Source organism: Anomaloglossus baeobatrachus, unplaced genomic scaffold (genome assembly GCF_048569485.1).
Source record: "Anomaloglossus baeobatrachus isolate aAnoBae1 unplaced genomic scaffold, aAnoBae1.hap1 Scaffold_86, whole genome shotgun sequence".
Classification (NCBI taxonomy): Eukaryota; Metazoa; Chordata; class Amphibia; order Anura; family Aromobatidae; genus Anomaloglossus; species Anomaloglossus baeobatrachus.
The window spans coordinates 602,677-619,640 of record NW_027445250.1 but is presented as its reverse complement, the minus strand read 5'-3'; the positions used below and the strand labels follow the sequence as shown (position 1 = coordinate 619,640).

At 41.4% G+C, this 16,964-nt stretch overlaps 1 protein-coding gene across 1 annotated transcript in view; it reads left to right on the top strand.

Annotated features, from left to right (window-relative positions):
* Positions 1–16,964, top strand: part of PRSS54 (serine protease 54) — a 151,558-nt gene that overhangs the window by 81,456 nt on the left and 53,138 nt on the right. The window lies entirely within an intron of this gene.

The following is a 16,964-nucleotide window of genomic DNA, read 5'->3' as shown; positions in this document are numbered from 1 at the left end:
ACATTTATTATAAATGGCGTACATGTATATATATGTGTACATTGTGGTAATCTTATAGTAGTTGTGTCTTCATTTAGACAATTGTGTGATAATTGTGTTTTTGTTTTTTGTTTTAGCTGAACAGCAATGCCTGGTTTGGATCATGGGACATTCAATTGTTTTTTGGGGGGCCTTACGTGCAGCAGTCAGGCCTAATGGCAAACAGTTGGGGTTGCCCAGTTCCTTGGCACGGGTGACATGGATAGGAAAGAGGGGAATGCAGTGGCATCAGCTGTTGAGAGAAATCCAGTATCATGTGGAGTTCTACCGCCCCCCGGACGTCTTACTTATCCATTTAGGTGGTAATGATTTAGCAATAAGAACATCAAGACATTTAGTTAGGAACATAAAGCTTGATATGTTGAATTTATGGAGGTCTTACCCAGAAACAGTGGGGGTCTGGTCGGATATAGTAGCTAGACAAATGTGGAGAACAGCGCGATCAGTGGCTCGCATCAATAATACAAGGATAAAAGTTAATAAAAAAATCACAAAATTTGTGTTGGAAAACGGAGGGGTGGCCATACGTCACCAGATGCTGGAAAATACAAAGGAACATTTTTGGAGAGATGATAAGGTACATCTTAATGACATTGGCATTGATATATGGATGTTGGGAATACAAGAAGGAGTAGAACGAGCCATTAAGTTGTGGAGGAACTCACTCTTGTAAGGTGTCACAAGAGCGAGTCTTGGCGGGATGTGGTTGTTTAAACCCCCTCTTTGTTGGTTGGAGAATTATGTTTTTAATGGGGTCCCTGGGCCAGAGCTCAGCGGACAGTGGAATATGGGTCCCTGGGGAGGAGCTCAGTGGACAGTGGAATAGATGGGTCCCTGGGGAGGAGCTCAGCGGACACAAGGAAAATGATCAAGGGGTATACCCAGATTCCCCCTTGAGCTAGGTGTACACGGCGGAGGGGGATATGGGGCTGGGATTTATAACAACCACATCTCTGGGCCGATAATCTTGTTTTTTCTTGTTGATGTTTTTTCTTATTAAAAATAAAGGGCTGCTGTGGCCAAAATTTTAATCCATGTCACGCAGTGTGTGGTGTCTTATTTATTAGGTTTCCAGGAGCGCAATTCACTAGTCCATCAGTCATGTGCACTGTGTGTATATCCTGTGCACTGTGTATATCCTGTGGACTGTGTATATCCTGTGCACTGTGTATATCCTGTGCACTGTGTGTATATCCTGTGCACTGTGTGTATATCCTGTGCACTGTGTATATCCTGTGCACTGTGTATATCCTGTGCACTGTGTATATCCTGTGCACTGTGTGTATATCCTGTGCACTGTGTGTATATACTGTGCACTGTGTGTATATACTGTGCACTGTGTGTATATACTGTGAACTGTGTGTATATACTGTGCACTGTGTGTATATACTGTGCACTGTGTGTATATACTGTGCACTGTGTATATCCTGTGTACTGTGTGTATATACTGTGTACTGTGTGTATATACTGTGTACTGTGTGTATATCCTGTGTACTGTGTATATACTGTGCACTGTGTGTATACTGTGTACTGTGTGTATATACTGTGTACTGTGTGTATATCCTGTGTACTGTGTGTATATCCTGTGCACTGTGTGTATATCCTGTGCACTGTGTGTATATCCTGTGTACTGTGTGTATATCCTGTGTACTGTGTGTATATACTGTGTACTGTGTGTATATCCTGTGCACTGTGTGTATATCCTGTGCACTGTGTGTATATCCTGTCTACTGTGCGTATATCCTGTGCACTGTGTGTATATCCTGTGTACTGTGTGTATATCCTGTGTACTGTGTGTATATCCTGTGTACTGTGTGTATATCCTGTGCACTGTGTGTAAACTGTGTACTGTGTGTATATACTGTGTACTGTGTGTATATCCTGTGCACTGTGTGTATATCCTGTGCACTGTGTGTATACTGTGCACTGTGTGTATATCCTGTGCACTGTGTGTATATCCTGTGCACTGTGTGTATATCCTGTGCACTGTGTGTATATCCTGTGCACTGTGTGTATATCCTGTGTACTGTGTGTATATACTGTGCACTGTGTGTATATCCTGTGCACTGTGTGTATATACTGTGTACTGTGTGTATATCCTGTGCACTGTGTGTATACTGTGCACTGTGTGTATATCCTGTGTACTGTGTGCATATCCTGTGCACTGTGTGTATATCCTGTGCACTGTGTGTATACTGTGCACTGTGTGTATATCCTGTGCACTGTGTGTATATCCTGTGCACTGTGTGTATATCCTGTGTACTGTGTGTATACTGTGCACTGTGTGTATACTGTGCACTGTGTGTATATCCTGTGTACTGTGTGCATATCCTGTGCACTGTGTGTATATCCTGTGCACTGTGTGTATACTGTGCACTGTGTGTATATCCTGTGTACTGTGTGTATATCCTGTGCACTGTGTGTATATACTGTGCACTGTGTGTATATACTGTGCACTGTGTGTATACTGTGCACTGTGTGTATATCCTGTGCACTGTGTGTATATCCTGTGCACTGTGTGTATATCCTGTGCACTGTATGTATATACTGTGCACTGTGTGTATTTATGTGTGTATATCCTGTGCACTGTATGTATATACTGTGCACTGTGTGTATTTATGTGTGTGTATATCCTGTGCACTGTGTGTATATCCTGTGCACTGTGTGTATATACTGTGTACTGTGTATATACTGTGTACTGTGTGTATTTATGTGTGTGTGTATATATCCTGTGCACTGTGTGTATATCCTGTGCACTGTGTGTATTTCCTGTGCACTGTGTGTATATCCTGTGTACTGTGTGTATATCCTGTGTACTGTGTGTATATCCTGTGCACTGTGTATATCTTGTGCACTGTGTGTATATCCTGTGCACTGTGTGTATATCCTGTGCACTGTGTGTATATACTGTGCACTGTGTGTATATACTGTGCACTGTGTGTATATCCTGTGCACTGTGTGTATATCCTGTGTACTGTGTGTATATACTGTGAACTGTGTGTATATACTGTACACTGTGTGTATATACTGTGCACTGTGTGTATATACTGTGCACTGTGTGTATATCCTGTGTACTGTGTGTATATACTGTGTGTATATCCTGTGTACTGTGTATATACTGTGCACTGTGTGTATACTGTGTACTGTGTGTATATCCTGTGCACTGTGTGTATATCCTGTGTACTGTGTGTATATCCTGTGTACTGTGTGTATATCCTGTCTACTGTGTGTATATCCTGTGCACTGTGTGTATATCCTGTGCACTGTGTGTATATCCTGTGTACTGTGTGTATACTGTGTACTGTGTGTATACTGTGCACTGTGTGTGTATACTGTGTACTGTGTGTATATCCTGTGTACTGTGTGTATATCCTGTGCACTGTGTGTATATCCTGTGTACTGTGTGTATATCCTGTGTACTGTGTGTATATCCTGTGTACTGTGTGTATATCCTGTGCACTGTGTATATACTCTGTACTGTGTGTATATCCTGTGTGTATATCCTGTGCACTGTGTGTATATCCTGTGCACTGTGTGTATATCCTGTGTACTGTGTGTATATCCTGTGTACTGTGTGTATATCCTGTGTACTGTGTGTATATCCTGTGTACTGTGTGTATATCCTGTGCACTGTGTGTATATCCTGTGTACTGTGTGTATATACTGTGTACTGTGTGTATATCCTGTGCACTGTGTGTATACTGTGTACTGTGTGTATATACTGTGCACTGTGTGTATATCCTGTGCACTGTGTGTATATCCTGTGCACTGTGTGTATATCCTGTGCACTGTGTGTATATCCTGTGCACTGTGTGTATACTGTGCACTGTGTGTATATCCTGTGTACTGTGTGTATATCCTGTGCACTGTGTGTATACTGTGCACTGTGTGTATATCCTGTGTACTGTGTGCATATCCTGTGCACTGTGTGTATATCCTGTGTACTGTGTGTATATCCTGTGCACTGTGTGTATACTGTGCACTGTGTGTATATCCTGTGTACTGTGTGTATATCCTGTGCACTGTGTGTATACTGTGCACTGTGTGCATATCCTGTGCACTGTGTGTATACTGTGCACTGTGTGTATATCCTGTGTACTGTGTGCATATCCTGTGCACTGTGTGTATATCCTGTGTACTGTGTGTATATACTGTGTGTATATCCTGTGCACTGTGTATATCCTGTGCACTGTGTGTATATCCTGTGCACTGTGTGTATATCCTGTGCACTGTGTGTATATACTGTGCACTGTGTGTATATCCTGTGCACTGTGTGTATATCCTGTGCACTGTGTGTATATCCTGTGCACTGTATGTATATACTGTGCACTGTGTGTATTTATGTGTGTGTATATCCTGTGCACTGTATGTATATACTGTGCACTGTGTGTATTTATGTGTGTGTATATCCTGTGCACTGTATGTATATCCTGTGCACTGTGTGTATATACTGTGTACTGTGTGTATATACTGTGTACTGTGTGTATATCCTGTGTGTATATCCTGTGCACTGTGTGTATATCCTGTGCACTGTGTGTATATCCTGTGTACTGTGTGTATATCCTGTGTACTGTGTGTATATCCTGTGTACTGTGTGTATATCCTGTGTACTGTGTGTATATCCTGTGTACTGTGTGTATATCCTGTGCACTGTGTGTATATCCTGTGTACTGTGTGTATATACTGTGTACTGTGTGTATATCCTGTGCACTGTGTGTATACTGTGTACTGTGTGTATATACTGTGCACTGTGTGTATATCCTGTGCACTGTGTGTATATCCTGTGCACTGTGTGTATATCCTGTGCACTGTGTGTATACTGTGCACTGTGTGTATATCCTGTGCACTGTGTGTATATCCTGTGCACTGTGTGTATATACTGTGCACTGTGTGTATATCCTGTGCACTGTGTGTATATCCTGTGCACTGTGTGTATATCCTGTGCACTGTATGTATATCCTGTGCACTGTATGTATATACTGTGCACTGTGTGTATTTATGTGTGTGTATATCCTGTGCACTGTATGTATATACTGTGCACTGTGTGTATTTATGTGTGTGTATATCCTGTGCACTGTGTGTATATCCTGTGTACTGTGTGTATATCCTGTGTACTGTGTGTATATCCTGTGTACTGTGTGTATATCCTGTGTACTGTGTGTATATCCTGTGTACTGTGTGTATATCCTGTGCACTGTGTGTATATCCTGTGTACTGTGTGTATATACTGTGTACTGTGTGTATATCCTGTGTACTGTGTGTATATACTGTGTACTGTGTGTATATCCTGTGTACTGTGTGTATATCCTGTGCACTGTGTGTATATCCTGTGTACTGTGTGTATATACTGTGTACTGTGTGTATATCCTGTGCACTGTGTGTATATCCTGTGTACTGTGTGTATATCCTGTGTACTGTGTGTATATCCTGTGTACTGTGTGTATATCCTGTGCACTGTGTGTATATCCTGTGTACTGTGTGTATATACTGTGTACTGTGTGTATATCCTGTGCACTGTGTGTATATCCTGTGTACTGTGTGTATACTGTGTACTGTGTGTATATACTGTGCACTGTGTGTATATCCTGTGTACTGTGTGTATATCCTGTGCACTGTGTGTATATCCTGTGCACTGTGTGTATACTGTGCACTGTGTGTATATCCTGTGCACTGTGTGTATATCCTGTGCACTGTGTGTATATCCTGTGCACTGTGTGTATATACTGTGCACTGTGTGTATATCCTGTGCACTGTGTGTATATCCTGTGCACTGTGTGTATATCCTGTGCACTGTATGTATATACTGTGCACTGTGTGTATTTATGTGTGTGTATATCCTGTGCACTGTATGTATATACTGTGCACTGTGTGTATTTATGTGTGTGTATATCCTGTGCACTGTGTGTATATCCTGTGCACTGTGTGTATATACTGTGTACTGTGTGTATATACTGTGTACTGTGTGTATTTATGTGTGTGTATATATCCTGTGCACTGTGTGTATATCCTGTGCACTGTGTGTATTTCCTGTGCACTGTGTGTATATCCTGTGTACTGTGTGTATACTGTTTACTGTGTGTATATCCTGTGCACTGTGTGTATTTCCTGTGCACTGTGTGTATACTGTGTGTATATCCAGCAGAGTGAAGGCAGATAGACGTAACGTACATGACTGAGGCAGTGATAGATCCAGGAAAGGGTTAAGGAGTAAGGGATGGGGGTTTTTACCTAAGGAATGTGGTGGTGGGCGAGCAGGAGGAGAGATGGGGGCAGGGGCCATATAAGAAATAGGTCCCATGTTAAGGTGTCATTCCTTTGTCCTGGACTTAAAGACTGAACAAGCAGTTGTCCCACCCACCCTCCCTATAATAAAGGGAAATGTATCAATATCAGGACTTTGCAACACTGTCAATATTCTAACAATGTTATTGGTATTCAACATCATCGGTATTTTATCAACATTATTAGTATTGTATCGTATTGTATCAATTGTTATCAGTAATGTATCCAAATTGACAATGTCATATCAACATATTAATATTGTATTAACATTTTAATATTGTATGTTACAGCAGCATTTGGCGGCGGCGGGATGTGGTTGTTTAAACCCCCTCTTTGTTGGTTGGAGAATTATGTTTTTAATGGGGTCCCTGGGCCAGAGCTCAGCGGACAGTGGAATATGGGTCCCTGGGGAGGAGCTCAGTGGACAGTGGAATAGATGGGTCCCTGGGGAGGAGCTCAGCGGACACAAGGAAAATGATCAAGGGGTATACCCAGATTCCCCCTTGAGCTAGGTGTACACGGCGGAGGGGGATATGGGGCTGGGATTTATAACAACCACATCTCTGGGCCGATAATCTTGTTTTTTCTTATTGATGTTTTTTCTTATTAAAATAAAGGGCTGCTGTGGCCAAAATTTTAATCCATGTCACGCAGTGTGTGGTGTCTTATTTATTAGATTACCAGGAGCGCAATTCACTAGTCCATCAGTCATGTGCACTGTGTGTATTTCCTGTGCACTGTGTGTATACTGTGTACTGTGTGTATATCCTGTGCACTGTGTGTATATACTGTGCACTGTGTGTATATCCTGTGCACTGTGTGTATATCCTGTGCACTGTGTGTATATCCTGTGTACTGTGTGTATATCCTGTGCACTGTGTGTATATCCTGTGCACTGTGTGTATATCCTGTGCACTGTGTATATACTGTGTACTGTGTGTATATCCTGTGTGTATATACTGTGTACTGTGTGTATATCCTGTGTACTGTGTGTATATACTGTGTACTGTGTGTATATCCTGTGTACTGTGTGTATATCCTGTGTACTGTGTGTATATCCTGTGTACTGTGTGTATATCCTGTGTACTGTGTGTATATCCTGTGCACTGTGTGTATATCCTGTGTACTGTGTGTATATACTGTGCACTGTGTGTATATCCTGTGCACTGTGTGTATATCCTGTGCACTGTGTGTATATCCTGTGTACTGTGTGTATACTGTGTACTGTGTGTATATCCTGTGTACTGTGTGTATATACTGTGTACTGTGTGTATATACTGTGCACTGTGTGTATATCCTGTGCACTGTGTGTATATCCTGTGTACTGTGTGTATATCCTGTGCACTGTGTGTATATACTGTGTACTGTGTGTATATACTGTGTACTGTGTGTATATCCTGTGCACTGTGTGTATATCCTGTGTACTGTGTGTATATACTGTGTACTGTGTGTATATCCTGTGTACTGTGTATATACTGTGCACTGTGTGTATACTGTGTACTGTGTGTATATACTGTGTACTGTGTGTATATCCTGTGTACTGTGTGTATATCCTGTGCACTGTGTGTATATCCTGTGTACTGTGTGTATATCCTGTGTACTGTGTGTATATCCTGTGTACTGTGTGTATATACTGTGTACTGTGTGTATATCCTGTGCACTGTGTGTATATCCTGTGCACTGTGTGTATATCCTGTCTACTGTGCGTATATCCTGTGCACTGTGTGTATATCCTGTGTACTGTGTGTATATCCTGTGTACTGTGTGTATATCCTGTGTACTGTGTGTATATCCTGTGCACTGTGTGTAAACTGTGTACTGTGTGTATATACTGTGTACTGTGTGTATATCCTGTGCACTGTGTGTATATCCTGTGCACTGTGTGTATACTGTGCACTGTGTGTATATCCTGTGCACTGTGTGTATATCCTGTGCACTGTATGTATATCCTGTGCACTGTGTGTATATCCTGTGCACTGTGTGTATATCCTGTGTACTGTGTGTATATCCTGTGCACTGTGTGTATACTGTGCACTGTGTGTATATCCTGTGTACTGTGTGCATATCCTGTGCACTGTGTGTATATCCTGTGCACTGTGTGTATACTGTGCACTGTGTGTATATCCTGTGCACTGTGTGTATATCCTGTGCACTGTGTGTATATCCTGTGTACTGTGTGTATACTGTGCACTGTGTGTATACTGTGCACTGTGTGTATATCCTGTGTACTGTGTGCATATCCTGTGCACTGTGTGTATATCCTGTGCACTGTGTGTATACTGTGCACTGTGTGTATATCCTGTGTACTGTGTGTATATCCTGTGCACTGTGTGTATATCCTGTGTACTGTGTGTATATCCTGTGTACTGTGTGTATATCCTGTGCACTGTGTGTATACTGTGCACTGTGTGTATATCCTGTGTACTGTGTGTATATCCTGTGTACTGTGTGTATATCCTGTGCACTGTGTGTATACTGTGCACTGTGTGTATATCCTGTGCACTGTGTGTATATCCTGTGCACTGTGTGTATATCCTGTGCACTGTGTGTATATACTGTGCACTGTGTGTATACTGTGCACTGTGTGTATATCCTGTGCACTGTGTGTATATCCTGTGCACTGTGTGTATACTGTGCACTGTGTGTATATCCTGTGCACTGTGTGTATATCCTGTGCACTGTGTGTATATACTGTGCACTGTGTGTATATACTGTGCACTGTGTGTATACTGTGCACTGTGTGTATATCCTGTGCACTGTGTGTATATCCTGTGCACTGTGTGTATATCCTGTGCACTGTATGTATATACTGTGCACTGTGTGTATTTATGTGTGTATATCCTGTGCACTGTATGTATATACTGTGCACTGTGTGTATTTATGTGTGTGTATATCCTGTGCACTGTGTGTATATCCTGTGCACTGTGTGTATATACTGTGTACTGTGTATATACTGTGTACTGTGTGTATTTATGTGTGTGTGTATATATCCTGTGCACTGTGTGTATATCCTGTGCACTGTGTGTATTTCCTGTGCACTGTGTGTATATCCTGTGTACTGTGTGTATATCCTGTGTACTGTGTGTATATCCTGTGCACTGTGTATATCTTGTGCACTGTGTGTATATCCTGTGCACTGTGTGTATATCCTGTGCACTGTGTGTATATACTGTGCACTGTGTGTATATACTGTGCACTGTGTGTATATACTGTGAACTGTGTGTATATACTGTACACTGTGTGTATATACTGTGCACTGTGTGTATATACTGTGCACTGTGTGTATATCCTGTGTACTGTGTGTATATACTGTGTGTATATCCTGTGTACTGTGTATATACTGTGCACTGTGTGTATACTGTGTACTGTGTGTATATCCTGTGCACTGTGTGTATATCCTGTGTACTGTGTGTATATCCTGTGTACTGTGTGTATATCCTGTCTACTGTGTGTATATCCTGTGCACTGTGTGTATATCCTGTGCACTGTGTGTATATCCTGTGTACTGTGTGTATACTGTGTACTGTGTGTATACTGTGCACTGTGTGTGTATACTGTGTACTGTGTGTATATCCTGTGTACTGTGTGTATATCCTGTGCACTGTGTGTATATCCTGTGTACTGTGTGTATATCCTGTGTACTGTGTGTATATCCTGTGTACTGTGTGTATATCCTGTGCACTGTGTATATACTGTGTACTGTGTGTATATCCTGTGTGTATATCCTGTGCACTGTGTGTATATCCTGTGCACTGTGTGTATATCCTGTGCACTGTGTGTATATCCTGTGCACTGTGTGTATATCCTGTGCACTGTGTGTATATCCTGTGCACTGTGTGTATATCCTGTGTACTGTGTGTATATCCTGTGCACTGTGTGTATACTGTGCACTGTGTGTATATCCTGTGTACTGTGTGCATATCCTGTGCACTGTGTGTATATCCTGTGCACTGTGTGTATACTGTGCACTGTGTGTATATCCTGTGCACTGTGTGTATATCCTGTGCACTGTGTGTATATCCTGTGTACTGTGTGTATACTGTGCACTGTGTGTATACTGTGCACTGTGTGTATATCCTGTGTACTGTGTGCATATCCTGTGCACTGTGTGTATATCCTGTGCACTGTGTGTATACTGTGCACTGTGTGTATATCCTGTGTACTGTGTATATCCTGTGCACTGTGTGTATATACTGTGCACTGTGTGTATATACTGTGCACTGTGTGTATACTGTGCACTGTGTGTATATCCTGTGCACTGTGTGTATATCCTGTGCACTGTATGTATATACTGTGCACTGTGTGTATTTATGTGTGTGTATATCCTGTGCACTGTATGTATATACTGTGCACTGTGTGTATTTATGTGTGTGTATATCCTGTGCACTGTGTGTATATCCTGTGCACTGTGTGTATATACTGTGTACTGTGTATATACTGTGTACTGTGTGTATTTATGTGTGTGTGTATATATCCTGTGCACTGTGTGTATATCCTGTGCACTGTGTGTATTTCCTGTGCACTGTGTGTATATCCTGTGTACTGTGTGTATATCCTGTGTACTGTGTGTATATCCTGTGCACTGTGTATATCTTGTGCACTGTGTGTATATCCTGTGCACTGTGTGTATATCCTGTGCACTGTGTGTATATACTGTGCACTGTGTGTATATACTGTGCACTGTGTGTATATACTGTGAACTGTGTGTATATACTGTACACTGTGTGTATATACTGTGCACTGTGTGTATATACTGTGCACTGTGTGTATATCCTGTGTACTGTGTGTATATACTGTGTGTATATCCTGTGTACTGTGTATATACTGTGCACTGTGTGTATACTGTGTACTGTGTGTATATCCTGTGCACTGTGTGTATATCCTGTGTACTGTGTGTATATCCTGTGTACTGTGTGTATATCCTGTCTACTGTGTGTATATCCTGTGCACTGTGTGTATATCCTGTGCACTGTGTGTATATCCTGTGTACTGTGTGTATACTGTGTACTGTGTGTATACTGTGCACTGTGTGTGTATACTGTGTACTGTGTGTATATCCTGTGTACTGTGTGTATATCCTGTGCACTGTGTGTATATCCTGTGTACTGTGTGTATATCCTGTGTACTGTGTGTATATCCTGTGTACTGTGTGTATATCCTGTGCACTGTGTATATACTGTGTACTGTGTGTATATCCTGTGTGTATATCCTGTGCACTGTGTGTATATCCTGTGCACTGTGTGTATATCCTGTGCACTGTGTGTATATCCTGTGTACTGTGTGTATATCCTGTGTACTGTGTGTATATCCTGTGTACTGTGTGTATATCCTGTGCACTGTGTGTATATCCTGTGTACTGTGTGTATATACTGTGTACTGTGTGTATATCCTGTGCACTGTGTGTATACTGTGTACTGTGTGTATATACTGTGCACTGTGTGTATATCCTGTGCACTGTGTGTATATCCTGTGCACTGTGTGTATATCCTGTGCACTGTGTGTATACTGTGCACTGTGTGTATATCCTGTGTACTGTGTGTATATCCTGTGCACTGTGTGTATACTGTGCACTGTGTGTATATCCTGTGTACTGTGTGCATATCCTGTGCACTGTGTGTATATCCTGTGTACTGTGTGTATATCCTGTGCACTGTGTGTATACTGTGCACTGTGTGTATATCCTGTGTACTGTGTGTATATCCTGTGCACTGTGTGTATACTGTGCACTGTGTGTATATCCTGTGTACTGTGTGCATATCCTGTGCACTGTGTGTATACTGTGCACTGTGTGTATATCCTGTGTACTGTGTGCATATCCTGTGCACTGTGTGTATATCCTGTGTACTGTGTGTATATACTGTGTGTATATCCTGTGCACTGTGTATATCCTGTGCACTGTGTGTATATCCTGTGCACTGTGTGTATATCCTGTGCACTGTGTGTATATACTGTGCACTGTGTGTATATCCTGTGCACTGTGTGTATATCCTGTGCACTGTGTGTATATCCTGTGCACTGTATGTATATACTGTGCACTGTGTGTATTTATGTGTGTGTATATCCTGTGCACTGTATGTATATACTGTGCACTGTGTGTATTTATGTGTGTGTATATCCTGTGCACTGTGTGTATATCCTGTGCACTGTGTGTATATACTGTGTACTGTGTGTATATCCTGTGTGTATATCCTGTGCACTGTGTGTATATCCTGTGCACTGTGTGTATATCCTGTGTACTGTGTGTATATCCTGTGTACTGTGTGTATATCCTGTGTACTGTGTGTATATCCTGTGTACTGTGTGTATATCCTGTGTACTGTGTGTATATCCTGTGCACTGTGTGTATATCCTGTGTACTGTGTGTATATACTGTGTACTGTGTGTATATCCTGTGCACTGTGTGTATACTGTGTACTGTGTGTATATACTGTGCACTGTGTGTATATCCTGTGCACTGTGTGTATATCCTGTGCACTGTGTGTATATCCTGTGCACTGTGTGTATACTGTGCACTGTGTGTATATCCTGTGTACTGTGTGTATATCCTGTGCACTGTGTGTATATCCTGTGCACTGTGTGTATATCCTGTGCACTGTGTGTATACTGTGCACTGTGTGTATATCCTGTGCACTGTGTGTATATCCTGTGCACTGTGTGTATATACTGTGCACTGTGTGTATATCCTGTGCACTGTGTGTATATCCTGTGCACTGTATGTATATACTGTGCACTGTGTGTATTTATGTGTGTGTATATCCTGTGCACTGTATGTATATACTGTGCACTGTGTGTATTTATGTGTGTGTATATCCTGTGCACTGTGTGTATATCCTGTGCACTGTGTGTATATACTGTGTACTGTGTGTATATACTGTGTACTGTGTGTATTTATGTGTGTGTATATATCCTGTGCACTGTGTGTATATCCTGTGCACTGTGTGTATTTCCTGTGCACTGTGTGTATATCCTGTGTACTGTGTGTATACTGTTTACTGTGTGTATATCCTGTGCACTGTGTGTATTTCCTGTGCACTGTGTGTATACTGTGTGTATATCCTGTGCACTGTGTGTATACTGTGTGTATATCCTGTGCACTGTGTGTATTTCCTGTGCACTGTGTGTATACTGTGTACTGTGTGTATTTCCTGTGCACTGTGTGTATACTGTGCACTGTGTGTATATCCTGTGCACTGTGTGTATATCCTGTGCACTGTGTGTATATCCTGTGTACTGTGTGTATATCCTGTGCACTGTGTGTATATCCTGTGCACTGTATGTATATACTGTGCACTGTGTGTATATCCTGTGCACTGTGTATATCCTGTGCACTGTGTGTATATCCTGTGCACTGTGTGTATATCCTGTGCACTGTGTGTATATCCTGTGTGTATATACTGTGTACTGTGTGTATATCCTGTGTACTGTGTGTATATACTGTGTACTGTGTGTATATCCTGTGTACTGTGTGTATATCCTGTGTACTGTGTGTATATCCTGTGTACTGTGTGTATATCCTGTGCACTGTGTGTATATCCTGTGTACTGTGTGTATATACTGTGCACTGTGTGTATATCCTGTGCACTGTGTGTATATCCTGTGCACTGTGTGTATATCCTGTGTACTGTGTGTATACTGTGTACTGTGTGTATATCCTGTGTACTGTGTGTATATACTGTGTACTGTGTGTATATACTGTGCACTGTGTGTATATCCTGTGCACTGTGTGTATATCCTGTGTACTGTGTGTATATCCTGTGCACTGTGTGTATATACTGTGTACTGTGTGTATATACTGTGTACTGTGTGTATATCCTGTGCACTGTGTGTATATCCTGTGTACTGTGTGTATATCCTGTGTACTGTGTGTATATCCTGTGTGTATATACTGTGTACTGGTTGTATATCGTGCACTGTGTGTATACTGTGTACTGTGTGTATATACTGTGCACTGTGTGTATATACTGTGCACTGTGTGTATATACTGTGTACTGTGTGTATATACTGTGTACTGTGTGTATACTGTGTATATATCCTGTGTACTGTGTGTATATCCTGTGTACTGTGTGTATATACTGTGTACTGTGTGTATATACTGTGTACTGTGTGTATACTGTGTATATATCCTGTGTACTGTGTGTATATCCTGTGTACTGTGTGTATATACTGTGTACTGTGTGTATATACTGTGCACTGTGTGTATATCCTGTGCACTGTGTGTATATCCTGTGTACTGTGTGTATATCCTGTGCACTGTGTGTATATACTGTGTACTGTGTGTATATACTGTGCACTGTGTGTATATCCTGTGCACTGTGTGTATATCCTGTGCACTGTGTGTATATCCTGTGCACTGTGTGTATACTGTGCACTGTGTGTATATCCTGTGTACTGTGTGTATATCCTGTGCACTGTGTGTATATCCTGTGCACTGTGTGTATACTGTGCACTGTGTGTATATCCTGTGCACTGTGTGTATATCCTGTGCACTGTGTGTATATACTGTGCACTGTGTGTATATCCTGTGCACTGTGTGTATATCCTGTGCACTGTGTGTATATCCTGTGCACTGTATGTATATACTGTGCACTGTGTGTATTTATGTGTGTGTATATCCTGTGCACTGTATGTATATACTGTGCACTGTGTGTATTTATGTGTGTGTATATCCTGTGCACTGTGTGTATATCCTGTGCACTGTGTGTATATACTGTGTACTGTGTGTATATACTGTGTACTGTGTGTATTTATGTGTGTGTATATATCCTGTGCACTGTGTGTATATCCTGTGCACTGTGTGTATTTCCTGTGCACTGTGTGTATATCCTGTGTACTGTGTGTATACTGTTTACTGTGTGTATATCCTGTGCACTGTGTGTATTTCCTGTGCACTGTGTGTATACTGTGTGTATATCCTGTGCACTGTGTGTATACTGTGTGTATATCCTGTGCACTGTGTGTATTTCCTGTGCACTGTGTGTATACTGTGTACTGTGTGTATTTCCTGTGCACTGTGTGTATACTGTGCACTGTGTGTATATCCTGTGCACTGTGTGTATATCCTGTGCACTGTGTGTATATCCTGTGTACTGTGTGTATATCCTGTGCACTGTGTGTATATCCTGTGCACTGTGTGTATATCCTGTGCACTGTGTGTATATCCTGTGTGTATATACTGTGTACTGTGTGTATATCCTGTGTACTGTGTGTATATACTGTGTACTGTGTGTATATCCTGTGTACTGTGTGTATATCCTGTGTACTGTGTGTATATCCTGTGTACTGTGTGTATATCCTGTGTACTGTGTGTATATCCTGTGCACTGTGTGTATATCCTGTGTACTGTGTGTATATACTGTGCACTGTGTGTATATCCTGTGCACTGTGTGTATATCCTGTGCACTGTGTGTATATCCTGTGTACTGTGTGTATACTGTGTACTGTGTGTATATCCTGTGTACTGTGTGTATATACTGTGTACTGTGTGTATATACTGTGCACTGTGTGTATATCCTGTGCACTGTGTGTATATCCTGTGTACTGTGTGTATATCCTGTGCACTGTGTGTATATACTGTGTACTGTGTGTATATACTGTGTACTGTGTGTATATCCTGTGCACTGTGTGTATATCCTGTGTACTGTGTGTATATCCTGTGTACTGTGTGTATATCCTGTGTGTATATACTGTGTACTGGTTGTATATCGTGCACTGTGTGTATACTGTGTACTGTGTGTATATACTGTGCACTGTGTGTATATACTGTGCACTGTGTGTATATACTGTGTACTGTGTGTATATACTGTGTACTGTGTGTATACTGTGTATATATCCTGTGTACTGTGTGTATATCCTGTGTACTGTGTGTATATACTGTGTACTGTGTGTATATACTGTGCACTGTGTGTATATCCTGTGCACTGTGTGTATATCCTGTGTACTGTGTGTATATCCTGTGCACTGTGTGTATATACTGTGTACTGTGTGTATATACTGTGTACTGTGTGTATATCCTGTGCACTATGTGTATATACTGTGTACTGTGTGTGTATACTGTGTACTGTGTGTATATACTGTGCACTGTGTGTATATACTGTGCACTGTGTGTATATACTGTGCACTGTGTGTATATACTGTGTACTGTGTGTATATACTGTGTACTGTGTGTATACTGTGTATATATCCTGTGTACTGTGTGTATATACTGTGCACTGTGTGTATATACTGTGTACTGTGTGTATATACTGTGTACTGTGTGTATACTGTGTATATATCCTGTGTACTGTGTGTATATCCTGTGTACTGTGTGTATATACTGTGTACTGTGTGTATATACTGTGCACTGTGTGTATATCCTGTGCACTGTGTGTATATCCTGTGTACTGTGTGTATATCCTGTGCACTGTGTGTATATACTGTGTACTGTGTGTATACTGTGTACTGTGTGTATATACTGTGCACTGTGTGTATATCCTGTGTACTGTGTGTATATCCTGTGCACTGTGTGTATATCCTGTGTACTGTGTGTATATCCTGTGTACTGTGTGTATATCCTGTGTACTGTGTGTATATACTGTGTACTGTGTGTATATACTGTGCACTGTGTGTATATCCTGTGCACTGTGTGTATATCCTGTGTACTGTGT